At 41.5% G+C, this 12093-nt stretch overlaps 1 protein-coding gene across 6 annotated transcripts in view; it reads left to right on the top strand.

Moving 5' to 3' along the window:
- LOC132265458 (small conductance calcium-activated potassium channel protein) overlaps window positions 1-12093 on the top strand; it is a 61174-nt gene that overhangs the window by 20845 nt on the left and 28236 nt on the right. The window contains exons 1-2 of one of the 6 annotated variants that reach the window (XM_059766164.1): window positions 4075-4514; window positions 7114-7531. The exons of 1 other annotated variant lie outside the window; for it this stretch is intronic. The gene's annotated coding sequence lies outside the window, so the exon portion shown is untranslated. Of the gene's footprint in view, window positions 1-4074; window positions 4515-7113; window positions 7532-12093 lie in introns of those variants that run through there. 4 more of the 6 variants (XM_059766166.1, XM_059766163.1, XM_059766167.1 and 1 more) reach the window with 4 other exon arrangements.

A 12093-nucleotide genomic window follows, 5' to 3' on the forward strand; every position in this document is an offset into this window, starting at 1 on the left:
AATTGTAGTGGCTTGGAGAAAGCTTATTTATATTATAGTAATATGACTTACACATCACTTGCAACACAGCATTTCACCCCCTCTTAAGAATTTCCAACTCACTTTCACTCCACCCCATTTCCAACGAAACACCCTCGCTGAACTGAAAATTTCACAAGTGTCGTCTTCACTTCCCACTTAATCACTTTCTTTTACCAAATAATTTTGCTTCTCTCTGTTTTAATTGCTTCTCTCCCAAACATTCACCCATATTACTTGCAATGTACACTGCCAGCAATAATTACAAACAGGCCGTCTTGGAAGGACACGCCGCCAAAGTAACAAAATACACTCGTCACTCGCTCAGCGGGAAAATTAAAAGCTCCAACCCATTCGAAAGTGGGTGTGTTTTGCGAAATGAGATCTCGTGCCTTTTTAAATGCTCGCACTCCATTTTTGGTCCACAGGAAGTTTTGATGAGGGCGCGAGGAGAGATAGGGTGAAAAACATGCTCGACGGGAAATTAACACGTGAAGTCAGGGAAATTGTTTTACATGCCAATTTTTTCTCCCCGCCAGAGACACGCTGAATTTTCTCCAACTCTGTGCACAAACTTTTCCCGTGGGAAAACGCCCCAGAGTGTGCCATACGTTTAGAATATTTTGCGTCGACACGGGGTTTGGGGAAAAACAAGTGCGGAATTTCCATAAAAAAAAGGCGAAAGGTCGTCCGCGAGATGATGGGCAAAAGAGAGGCAGTGAAAGTGTGTCAAAGTGTTTTGCTGATGAGTTTTGAGGCCATCAATCAAGAGGAATTATCAGGTGATAATCATACTGACGCTTTCGATGATGCAATGGCAAAAAGGTGATGATAAAATCTCATGAAAAGCATCCCTTTTTTCCTGCTCATTATAATTTATACGCATAGTATAATGTACATATCAATTTGAGCTGAAGAGCTATTATTTTGGCAAAATGTCGCACATCAAATCGAGTTAAAATAGGACATGTTGCAATTTGATTACATAGTGGAAAGTGTGTCTCAGTGCGGATTGATCCCATCAAAGTGCAACTGAGCCATGTGCAGCACTTCGGTCCTCAGTACTTGGTGAATGTTGCACCTCTGTTTTCGCACTGATTGACACTCTGCCGTCCTTCCCAGTCTTCAAATGAAAATAGATCATATCCGTCAGTGACTTGTAAGCCCATTGTCTTTCAACTGTAGAGCGGATAATCCTGTAATTTGTAATCTCCTAGCGTGATGCGCAAACACGACGAAGTACCTGCGGGCGACTTGGGTCTCTGGGGGGCATTTTTATGTGTGTCTGTGGCAGTCCTGCGGGTCTGTGGGGATGTGTTTGTTTGTTAATTTCGTGTAAATTCACCATGTAGCCGTAAAATTGTCAGTTTAACCATCAAAATGACGGCTGTATGAGAAATTCGAACAGCTGGCCACACGTTTGTCTTCATAAATAAATAATAATTATGTTTTGGCACGATACTTCTCACCGCAACACACACACTTGAAAGACTATACCTTGCCTAGACTAAGGAAAGTTTCATAGCGCATATGTTTAATTAAAAAATTCTCTTGAAAATTCCGGTAAATATCCCGGGAAGGAGAAAGCGCTTCTCTGCAACTTTTGTGGAAAATAATGGTGTGGATTTTTGAGAGTTCGCAGCAATTTGTTCGTTGCTGAAGAAAGGCGGAAAATCCCTCACACTGAGAATATGTGTTTCCATGTCACTAGCATAAATCCTAGCAATATTTGCGAGATCTACCATTGGAATACACACTGAGCTCAATTTCGGGCACTGTTGGTTGCTGCTATATTGAAAATTAAAATGGGAGATACACGAGAGATGAGTGCCGAGGCAAATCCACGCCATAATACCACTTGTGACCGCACAAATTGTGCCTGAAAGCCGCATTTTCTGTATAGTGTGACGATGGAGGCGCCGGGTGTGGTGGAGGCGCCTGGTGGCTCACGACTACATATTGAATCTTGAGCCGCTCAGCCTCTCTCCCGGTTCTTTTTCGCCACACACATAGCATAGCTTAGCAAAGGAGCCAGTATAAAAAGCATAAGGGCATCAGACCTCTGAGCCATGCGAGAAGAGGTGGTGAAACATTAATGGAGTAAAAAGGTTTACAGTGTGGAACTATCCCTTTTCTTCAGTCTCGTGTGTAATTGGAGTTGAAGGAGAGGGTACATAATTGGCATAACAAGTCGATTAGTCACAAAAGAGGCAAATTTGTGAGTATATTCATGGCACTGGAAGTGTGAGTGTTGGCATGACAGTGTGCTTTTTTGGTGTGGGAAAAAGGGGAGAGTGAAAAGATTGCGGAAAAACGATTGAGATGTGTCCCCATCGTCACTTTACAGCAAATAAACAGCCACTTTTGGGCGTGGAGAGAGTGGATCTAAAATTAAATTGCGTGAAAATCTCATCAGACCGTGCAACATGGCATCTCGTGGGAATGAATTAATTTGCAAAACATGTGACGTGAAAATCAGGCGAATTGTTTGCTCTTGTCGTGCGGGACTTTTGGCCGAAAACTTTATATACACACACACATCCCAGGAAGCATTTACAGATTAGGTGATATTGTGCTTAAACACTATATTCTTGCTGCAGAGCATTTTAGCAGCAATTGTTGTGTTTTCCAACGAGTTTATCCAATTACACAGCAATTACTTGCCGTTTGTTCATGATATTTCATCAATTTCCATGAGGGAATCCCTTCACATTTCCCAGAGAAATACTTATTGTTGTTGTGAAAAGTAATCCGCGCGTGAAAAAAGATCGTCTTTCACGTAAAACGAGCGCGCCAGGATAACAACATCATAAGATATATAACATTAATGCCCTTAATTCAGAATTAATAGTCAATTTGAAGAGGAGCGCATAAAATGGAGAGAGAAAATGAGCTTTTTATAAACTCTCGTAATACATGAAATAGTTCTTTATGATAAAGTGCGATGTCTCTTTATGTCTAATTAAATTTCTGCAAAGAGTTCTGATCATAATTCGGCCACTTGAGGATGGGAGAATTCTATCGCACATTATAATTCATGGATTGCCCTTCATTTTAACCCAAATGCATTGAATGTGTTTTGAAATTATACTGCCACTTTAGCTCTTAAAACCATCTTGATTGTGCCCCACATGGCGTAGCTTAGAGTAGAATTCAATTCATGTGGGAATTATGCTGAATTTGAGTTTGTAGTTTAGATGAAGAGACAATTGTAAGTTAAAGCATCGTCTAATCCGATAAAATCTGTAGGCAACTTTCTGTCAATGCCAACCCCTGAAAAGCACTCACGAGGGCTTTAGTCATAGTTGCGTCAAAAATTAGAGTGAATTCGCTGAATAAATAATTTCACAGAAAGGAGATTTGGGAGTGTTAATTGTGTGAGCTTTGCTGGTGTGTATTTTCCACCATCCCAGAAACCGATTCTTGCGAGAGTGATTCCGCAAGATAGAAAAGCTCCGCGGCAATACAATTGAGACTGAAGAGGGTGTGTTTCGTTTCGTCATTCTTAATATCGCTCATGAGAATTCTTTTTCGCCTTGCTCGCGGTCTTGCGTGATCACGAGCGGACGCGCTTTTTGTCAGCATTTTCGCTGCCACATCATTCCTCAGCTTGATGGTGTGCATGGAAGTTGGTTGGGAAAAATTAAATTGGTCTAGGGAAATGAAATCAAGTTTAATCTCCACTAATCAGGTTACATCTTGGTGCCGGGAAGAGAATGTTTTTCCCTGGCTCTTCCGGCTCTCGCTCTCACACTCATTTTCTCCGACTATATAGCGAACGTGATTAGACGGTGAGCTTGTGTGCGGATAGAAAGTTGTGCGTGTAAGCTTCGTTTGTCGTCGCGACGCCCGTTAAATTCATCGACCCATTGCATCGTTACATCGACGTCGTCGTCGCTTTTCGTTGTGTCGTCACCGATTGTGTCTCTCGTTCGCCACTCGGCAGCGCCTTGGCCATCCGAGCTGTGAGCCACTCTATTCAGTTCGTTTCCAACTCTCGTTGCTGATGCAGTGACCACATCATCTCGGCCAAGAGTACCGCGGAATCTTCTCAATGCCATTTTTACCCATTAATAGATGAAGAAGGAGTGTTCAACTCACGGATTCTGACCTGTGTCGCGTGGGAGAGTGTTAGCCGATATATTAACTCGTAGGCTTTAACCACAGTGACCTTTCGCGTGTGTGTGAGTGTATGCTGATTGAACCTGCGGTGTGACACTTCTAGGTGACCCTCCTGAGAACCCTCGATATTTCATGCGACTAGGCGTAGAGGCGATAGTACAGCCTATACGGTCGAATATGACTTTTCTCCGAATGTCACCTTGCAGCCGCTTTCGCAAGTGACGAAGAGGACACCCAAGGATACCCCAGAGTTTCTCAAGTGCCGCCTCAGATAGAAGAAATATTGGCGAGAAGAGAGAGTCTGAAAGTTAAACGAGCCAAGATTGTAGGAGTGTCCTCAGAAGGCCCACGGGGAGCTGAGCTGACGGTGTAATGTATGAAGAGATAACGAAAAGATGGTTAGATTGGAGGGAAATATATAGCGCGCGCCCGTCGGAAAATTTGCGTGTTGTGTGCGTTTTAGAGAGAAAAGAAGAAGAGAGACGAATTTAGCCCCAGTGTCTTATGTGCAATTGAAATACTTAACCGCAACTCATTTTTCCTCGCAAGCTATGAAAATGAGCGCCACACACAGCGGAAATTATGTATAATACATTATATTCTCATCTCATTTGATATGGGTAGAAAAATTGCCACAATATCTGTTTATTTTTTATCTCCACTTCACTTCACTTCTCCAGTTTGACTTCTCATCATTTGTAAACTAAATATATAGTGCTGAAGTGTGTGCTTGATAAAAATGCGCACATTTTAAGCATAAAGTGTAGAGGACGAAGGGACGGGAACCACCCTTGAATTTTGAACTGCCTTTCACGGGCATCTGAAGGAGATTTCCTCGGAGTCGCACTCTTTTGAGTGCATCTTTTGATCATCTCGCAGCGGCACTGTTTCTGACACGGTGTGAAGGCATGCCGTGTTAGCCGCCCAACCCTCGGAATTTATGGTGAAGACTTCCTTCCCTGGCACACAACCGCCAAACCCTTATTTCACTTCCTTCCACAGCGCTCTCGAGATGGTGGCGCCCAACCCTGGTGGAATTGTCATGGGGAATTCTGAATTCACACGCAGTGACACAGAAAAGCAGATGAAGACAAATGAAGGAGAGTGATTTATCGATTGGTGTGCTTAATTTTTTACCCAGTGAGCCTTTCTGCGTGTGTAAATATTAGGCAGAGCCCTTGGCATTTTTCCGCATTTCAATCTCTCCAAATTTAATTCCATTTCCCATGTTAAATCCACGCGAGATAAGGGAATCAGAGTGCCGAAATGTTTGACTAAGGAGCGGATGGAGGATGGAAATTGAACACCACAGAGGCAATATTTGTCTTGATGTGAGAAGATAAGGTTGTCAAAGCTCACACACAGGGGAAAAAAAGTCCCTTTGTAAATCATTAAACTAGAACGAACGCCAGGAAATTACTCTTCCTCGTGAGGCGGAGAAAAAACCCGGGAGAAGTTGTGAAAACACTTTGAGGATAAATAATAAAATACTCGAATGAATTGCATTGCCAACACATTGGAAACTGAAAATGCATTTTTAAACTTTGATTTCACATTGTTCAATGAGTTTTTTTCTGCCTTTCTAAGACTCTTTTGCTACTGTATTTGAACGAGAAAAAATAAAGCCATCTTGCCAATAATATATATTTAAAAACTTTAATTTTCTCTCTTATTTGGCCAAAAAATGTGATGAATAAAAAGTTCTGTGACAAGTTGTATAATCTGATAATCTTTATGGGCAAAAGAGTGCATTTCTCTGGCTTTGGCAGAGAACTTTTCCATTTTTGCCATTTGAAAAATGGGAAAAGTTCTCAGTGGTTTTGTGAGGAAAAATTTTCCTTCGAAAAAACTTGCAATCTAATTTGCAATGGCGCGCAATTCTTCTTGACTTTTCTCCATCATCAAGTTCATGGTGGGAAAAAAAAAAATTTATGTTGGTCATTTGATCTGACGGATGAAAAATCCAATTAAGCACTCGCGCGGTTGATATTGCAAGAGTCCAATAAAGCACGATAAATCGCGCGCTATCTACATATGGAAGAGATATATGAAGAGCAATGTTCTCGCATGACATTCACTGTGCGAAATGCAGTGTGATAAATTGCATAACAGCAGATGTATCTCGGCATATTAAGTGCAAAATTTCATATCACACATTATACAATTTGCCTTAAATGCACGCTTTTGGGACGATGATGGTCTTGGGGAGAATGTGTATAATATCATGCATTGGCGTTTCCCTGTTCACCACGCGCATTGCAATTCAGGATATTTCTCATTTTGGGGCAACTCCAATGAGAAATATGATTTATGTGATGCATAGAGGGTGGATCTTGGCCACATTTCGTGAGCTGTGAAGACAATCAAGTCTGGCAGAGGACGAAATATGCACGAGGGAGAGTGTAGGAATTCCTATCTTGGCCAAACTGTGTGCGTGGTTCCAATGTGTGTCTTACATGGGAGAAAGTGAAGGAAAAAGGCACAAAATTCACTTCCCTTGAGCAAGAAGAGCGGCAAAATTATTCACGGGAAATTTCTCATTTTCCTCTGCCCACCCGATAGAACTTGTGTGTGCCTTGAGGATAATTTATGGGTATTTCCTCAGTGATTCCTCCATGAGATTCATTTTCACTTGAAATCCATTTTCACCACTCTCGATATCGCCACATATTTCTTTCATTCCCCATTTAAATTGGCGCTTCACTGAAAATTCCTCGGCATGTGGCCATCGAATTGGCCGGAAAGAAGTTGCCAAAGTGTTATGCTCTGGGCGCACTTTTGACTCAAGAACCACAGGCGAAATTTGAATTATATCATCACCCCAATTGCTCTTTCCAACCCCCTCAATTTGCTCCAATTTCTGTTTGTGTGTGTGTGTGTCGGTCATTCATAGCGAAGAGAAAAAATGACAATGATCGCGCTTTATGCTGTCGTCCAATAGTATTTATATCTATTTTAAATAACCAATAAAAGAATCACAATAAACGAAATTCCATATAGTGGTGGGTGTTTAACTGAAAAACTCCATTCTCAGCGCGACGCCAGCGAAACGGTGGACTAATAAAATATATTGAAGTGCAGAGAGGGCAGCAGCCACGGTATAATAACAGAGGCGAATAAATAAAAGCACGAGGCGGATATATATAATTTTTTTTCGAGTGGAGAGCCATTAACACATGTGAATAAATCATAGTATGGAAGACCATCGACAATTCCTACCACTGTGCCGTGTTATTTGCCAATTTTCGGGATCGTCATTGCCATCAGCTGGATTTCGTGTGTGCAATGATGATGAGTGCATCCTTCCTCGCAGTCACGCGTCACGACTTCATTTCTGAGGCAAACACAATAAATGACCTGACGTAGAGACAGCCGCACCCTATACCTCAAGGTAACACGAAGTCAAGCTCTTCCCTTCCGCCAAGTAACTTTGCCCGTGCGAGGAATTTCTTCCTGGGCGGACGCGACAAGAGATGTGCTTTCGCCAATGCTCATGCAGATATAGGGAAGAGTGGAACTGTTATGGACATTGCGTTTCCTTTTCAGGGTGTAAAACTGTGAAGAATTATTGCACGAACAAAGGTTTCTCTAGTCCGTAAAAGCATTGATTATTATCGCACCTTCAAACTCTTGATTAGCATTCACTTGTCTTTGTATCTCTGCTTAGCTACGGAAAACGAAGAAAATCTAAAATATTATAAACTCTTGGGAATCAAATGGTGTTTCCTCTGAATTTTCATCTCTTCTACATTTTCTTATACTTTTGGATCGAAGTCTAGAATATTTCCGTCCAAAATTGCCCCACATTTTCCTACAATGTGACTATTAATAGGGCCCAAATTTTTAGATTGATATCACGAGGGGTTTTCCAACTCGCCAGAAGCGCTTTGCTGCGGCTCTCGAAAGCTCTCACGCGCTATTGCCATAGTGAAAGGCTTTCAAATAAGCTCGGCAGCGATTGAAATTCAATCATTTACCGTGCAAGTGACTCATCAAATATCCCACTATTTATCTGATTTGGAACTCAAAGAGGGTAAAATGGAATCATCAAAATTAATAATTGGACTTGTAATCGTGGTTTTTTTTTGCCAAGTTCACGCATATTAATTTAAAATTTGAGGATAACACAAATATAATTTGCTGTTCGGATGACATTGAAATATATTCATTCGGTTTTCTAGATTATGTCGCAACGAAATGCATTCTAAAATAAATCTGGTGACGAAATGGGGAAAACTTGCATGGAAATTTGACAGGGGATTTACATAGAGTGCTTCTGGGATTGACTAAAAAATTAACGGTTTAGATCATCTCACGAGTCGCTATGGTTTCAAGCGAATTCAAGAGAGAAAAGAGAGAATTTCAAGTATTTCACACAAATTGGCTAAAATGCTGCGGCGGAAGTTTAGGCATTAATTGATTGTGTGAAATCAGCATTTATTGATTTATGGATATTTTTTTGTGACCACTGAATTCATCCCTCGCTCTATACCTTTTCCAATTCTTCACCCTCTCGCGCGCGCGGTCTATTCGTGTCACCGATTAAATATTCATGAGGGCATCGCGACACACAGGCTGTCATTGAGAGGGAGGAAGGAAAAATTGCCAGTGAAACTTTGCGTGAAAATTCATCAGACACAATCATGGGAGAAAAACTCATATAAAATGTAAATTGTTTTCTTTTTCTCCCCGCGGCCAAAAGAGAGTGGAAAACTTTTCGACGGGACACCTATTAATTTAACAATATTGGTTAATTCCGCGGCAATCTACCTCTGCAAATTGACTTTAATGAAGTATACATAATTCACTGTCACGACCAATTTATTGGCAAAGAGTGCGGAGTTTTTCGCGAGACGGCGGAAAACTCAAATAAGAGCAGCTCATTTTCATGAATAATGAACTGACTAATGAAATATTGAGGAAGCTCGCATGTGGCTGAAGGAGAAAAGGCATCAATGAAATCTATCAACACATCTGTTAGTTACTCAGGGAAGGTTTTTCATTTAACAGGGCTGCTATTAGTATTGACATCCCATCATTTCAGTGGCACACACACACGATGGCCATGAATGGCCCTCGTGGGAATTTAGGCGTATAAACATAATCATAAATAGATTGTCACAGGGCAATAAATGCAGCAATTTTCTGGATAGATAGCTATCACACTCGGCAAATAGGCGCTCAATGAATTGGAGGCCTGGCGGATGAATTTAAAGAGGGCGACAAAAGTGGGAGGACGAAAGGGACGACAAAACAGGAGGCAAATTACAATCAAAATAGCTTCTCTATCTCTCATGTGGCTCGTGAGATTTCTTATGGGTGGACCAAATTTACGAGGTAATCCATAAAACGTAGCTAATGCCGCTGTGTGCGATGTGAGAATGGTTTTAGTGTCTGTCGTGGTCTCATGAATGTGTTTAGTGGTGTCGAAAAGTTTCATGGGCGCCTCCTGAGAAGGATGATGGGAATTAATTCTGTGTCGGTAGACCGAGCTCATTAATCTCTATTATATGGAGCGCACATAAGCAAATTGGACGGATATTTGTGACGAGAATTTTTTAAGGGGAATATAAACTACATTTTGGAACCTCTTTTTTCACTCTGTCGCGCACAACTGTGAGATACAATTTCCCTCGAAGCAAGACTCCTCATATTGACCGGCTGTGTTCTATTTTTGTTTATCACGATATAATATCATACATTATTAGGTGAGTGAGTTCATTGGGGCGACAGTGAATTTACAACAGAGACACGGCGAGGTTCCCATTTGAAATTCTTCACTCTCTATTGATTTTGGGTCTTGCTCACCCAACGAACATTCTTTCATTTGAACTCCAATTCATCCCTAAACATCCCTGAACACAGAGCTCTTGAAGCTTCACAGAAAATGCCCAGATAACCCACTTTTCGCTCACTATATGCATGAAATAAGGAATTACTGAAAATTTCATCTGAATATTCTCACTTATTCATATTCTCCCATGCTGAAATAAGCATATTAAATATTGACATGAGAAAGAGAGGAACCACAGGGGAAAAATTGAGTGAAAAATTAAGAGGGAAAAGCAGCACGGAAGAAGGGCAAACCTGATATGACGTGGGGATTTTTATCTCTATAGGTATGTTTTTTTCCGGGGCTTTATCATTCCTGCAGGCGTGCAAAATTCCCGCCTCGTCTCCGCGAATTGAGAGCAAGTGTTTCTCAAAATGTTGCCACGAAAAGAGGGGGCCTAAAAATAGCTTTCACACTTGAAAATCATTCAGAGGAAAAAATTTTTTTTTCTTCTTAAAAATATATACACCACAAAATCTACAAGAGTTTTAGAGGAAAATGCGCGCGGCACGGCACAAAAAAGACCCGCCAAAGTGGCACTTTTTGTGTGCGTGCCTCATGATCTTCTCCACTTAGTGTCACGCAGAGACGCGGAAAAGACGCGAAAGAATGTGGAAAACAACATTATTCACGCGGGGTGTAAATTTTAGCGCCCTTTTTCGCGCAAGGTGGTGTGAAATACTGTAACTTTTATGTGGTTGACTCTGGGGAAAAAATACTCATTTGTGTAGACCTCGTGCCAAAACATCGCTGTATTCAGTCTAACTTTCTTGCGGCTCGACTGACACTCGCCAGACACTTTTAACAGGTGCCACATCATCTTTTTGCCCACAAATACCCATTCAATTCGTCATAACACCCAGCTTTTATGGCTCTCTTGCAGTTTCCACGTCACCTTTTCACCTCCTTTCGCGCGTCAAATTATCCTTGATGTGTTCCGAACACATCAAACGCCGAGGAGTGCTTTCAATTTAGCCAAAGCGACGAAGGACCTTTTTAAAGTGCAGAAGATTGGCTTAGGATTTGTCCCGGCTCAAGTTTCAATATAGCTATATCCTGTGCAGGGTTTCTGGGTTGGCGCCAAAGCTGAAGAGATCCTCCAGTAGTGAATAAATGAGGGGAAAATTAAATTTTCCCTCCGGATGTCCGTCTATTTTGTGCCTTCTCCGAACTATGTGTATGCGACGGGACGCTCTGGAATGTGGAAAGTTTTCACACTGAGAGAGATATATTTGACTTCATTCGGAAAACTTGCAGCTCGTAATTTTTCGCGTTGTCAATTGACTCGCCACACAACTTACCCGCGAGAGCTTTTAGTGAGTTTGGCCAAAGAGTCATTAATCTGTGAGTGCACTTCATGGTGAATTTCCCATGGGAAGTCTTATCAAATTTTCATCCACATTCTCTGACTCGCTTCCAATCGCAAGAAGGGTGTCAATTAAAGCTCAGTCCCGATGCAATGGAGCGATGTGAATATGATAATTACGCTAAAACCATGTCCTATTCAGATGCGCGGGATTTTTACAGCGCCAGCCAAAAAAAAAACGTCAAGTAACATTTTCCACGGGGAATTGAGTCGGGAAAAATGTTTTCATATGCACAATTGGGGAGGCGAACGTGAAGGTAGCCTCATTAAAAATCCACACGGCGTGCAAATGAAAAATTCACCGATGCCGCCTGTGGAGGAAATTGGCGAAAGATTGCCAATTTTGTGAGTGAAATCGCACAAAGAATTTCTAATGATATCTCCCACAGTCATGCAAACGACTCACGAGGAAATCGCTTAAAAGCCATTTATCACACACATTTTCCAAAAGGTGTACAGAAATAATTTTAACGATGTGAATCAATTTCGGGGTGTGTATGATAGAGAATCAATGACGCAGAGGCATTGTGAGAGTATCTCGTGTCAGCAATTTGTCACCATATTTCGTGCTTTGCCTACCCGAATAGATATTTTCCAGCGATAAAGCTCAGTCAGTATGGATTTTGGACGCGTTCCAGGACGTCCTGAGGAATGGCGCTTGATTTAAATGCATGAAAATGAGCCCTGACACTAATTTTGAACTGAAATGTAAAATATTTCCAATTACTTCCATTCATTTGTAACATTTGAGGGT

Source organism: Phlebotomus argentipes, unplaced genomic scaffold, assembly GCF_947086385.1.
Source record: "Phlebotomus argentipes unplaced genomic scaffold, Phlebotomus argentipes genome assembly contig_2, whole genome shotgun sequence".
NCBI lineage: Eukaryota > Metazoa > Arthropoda > Insecta > Diptera > Psychodidae > Phlebotomus > Phlebotomus argentipes.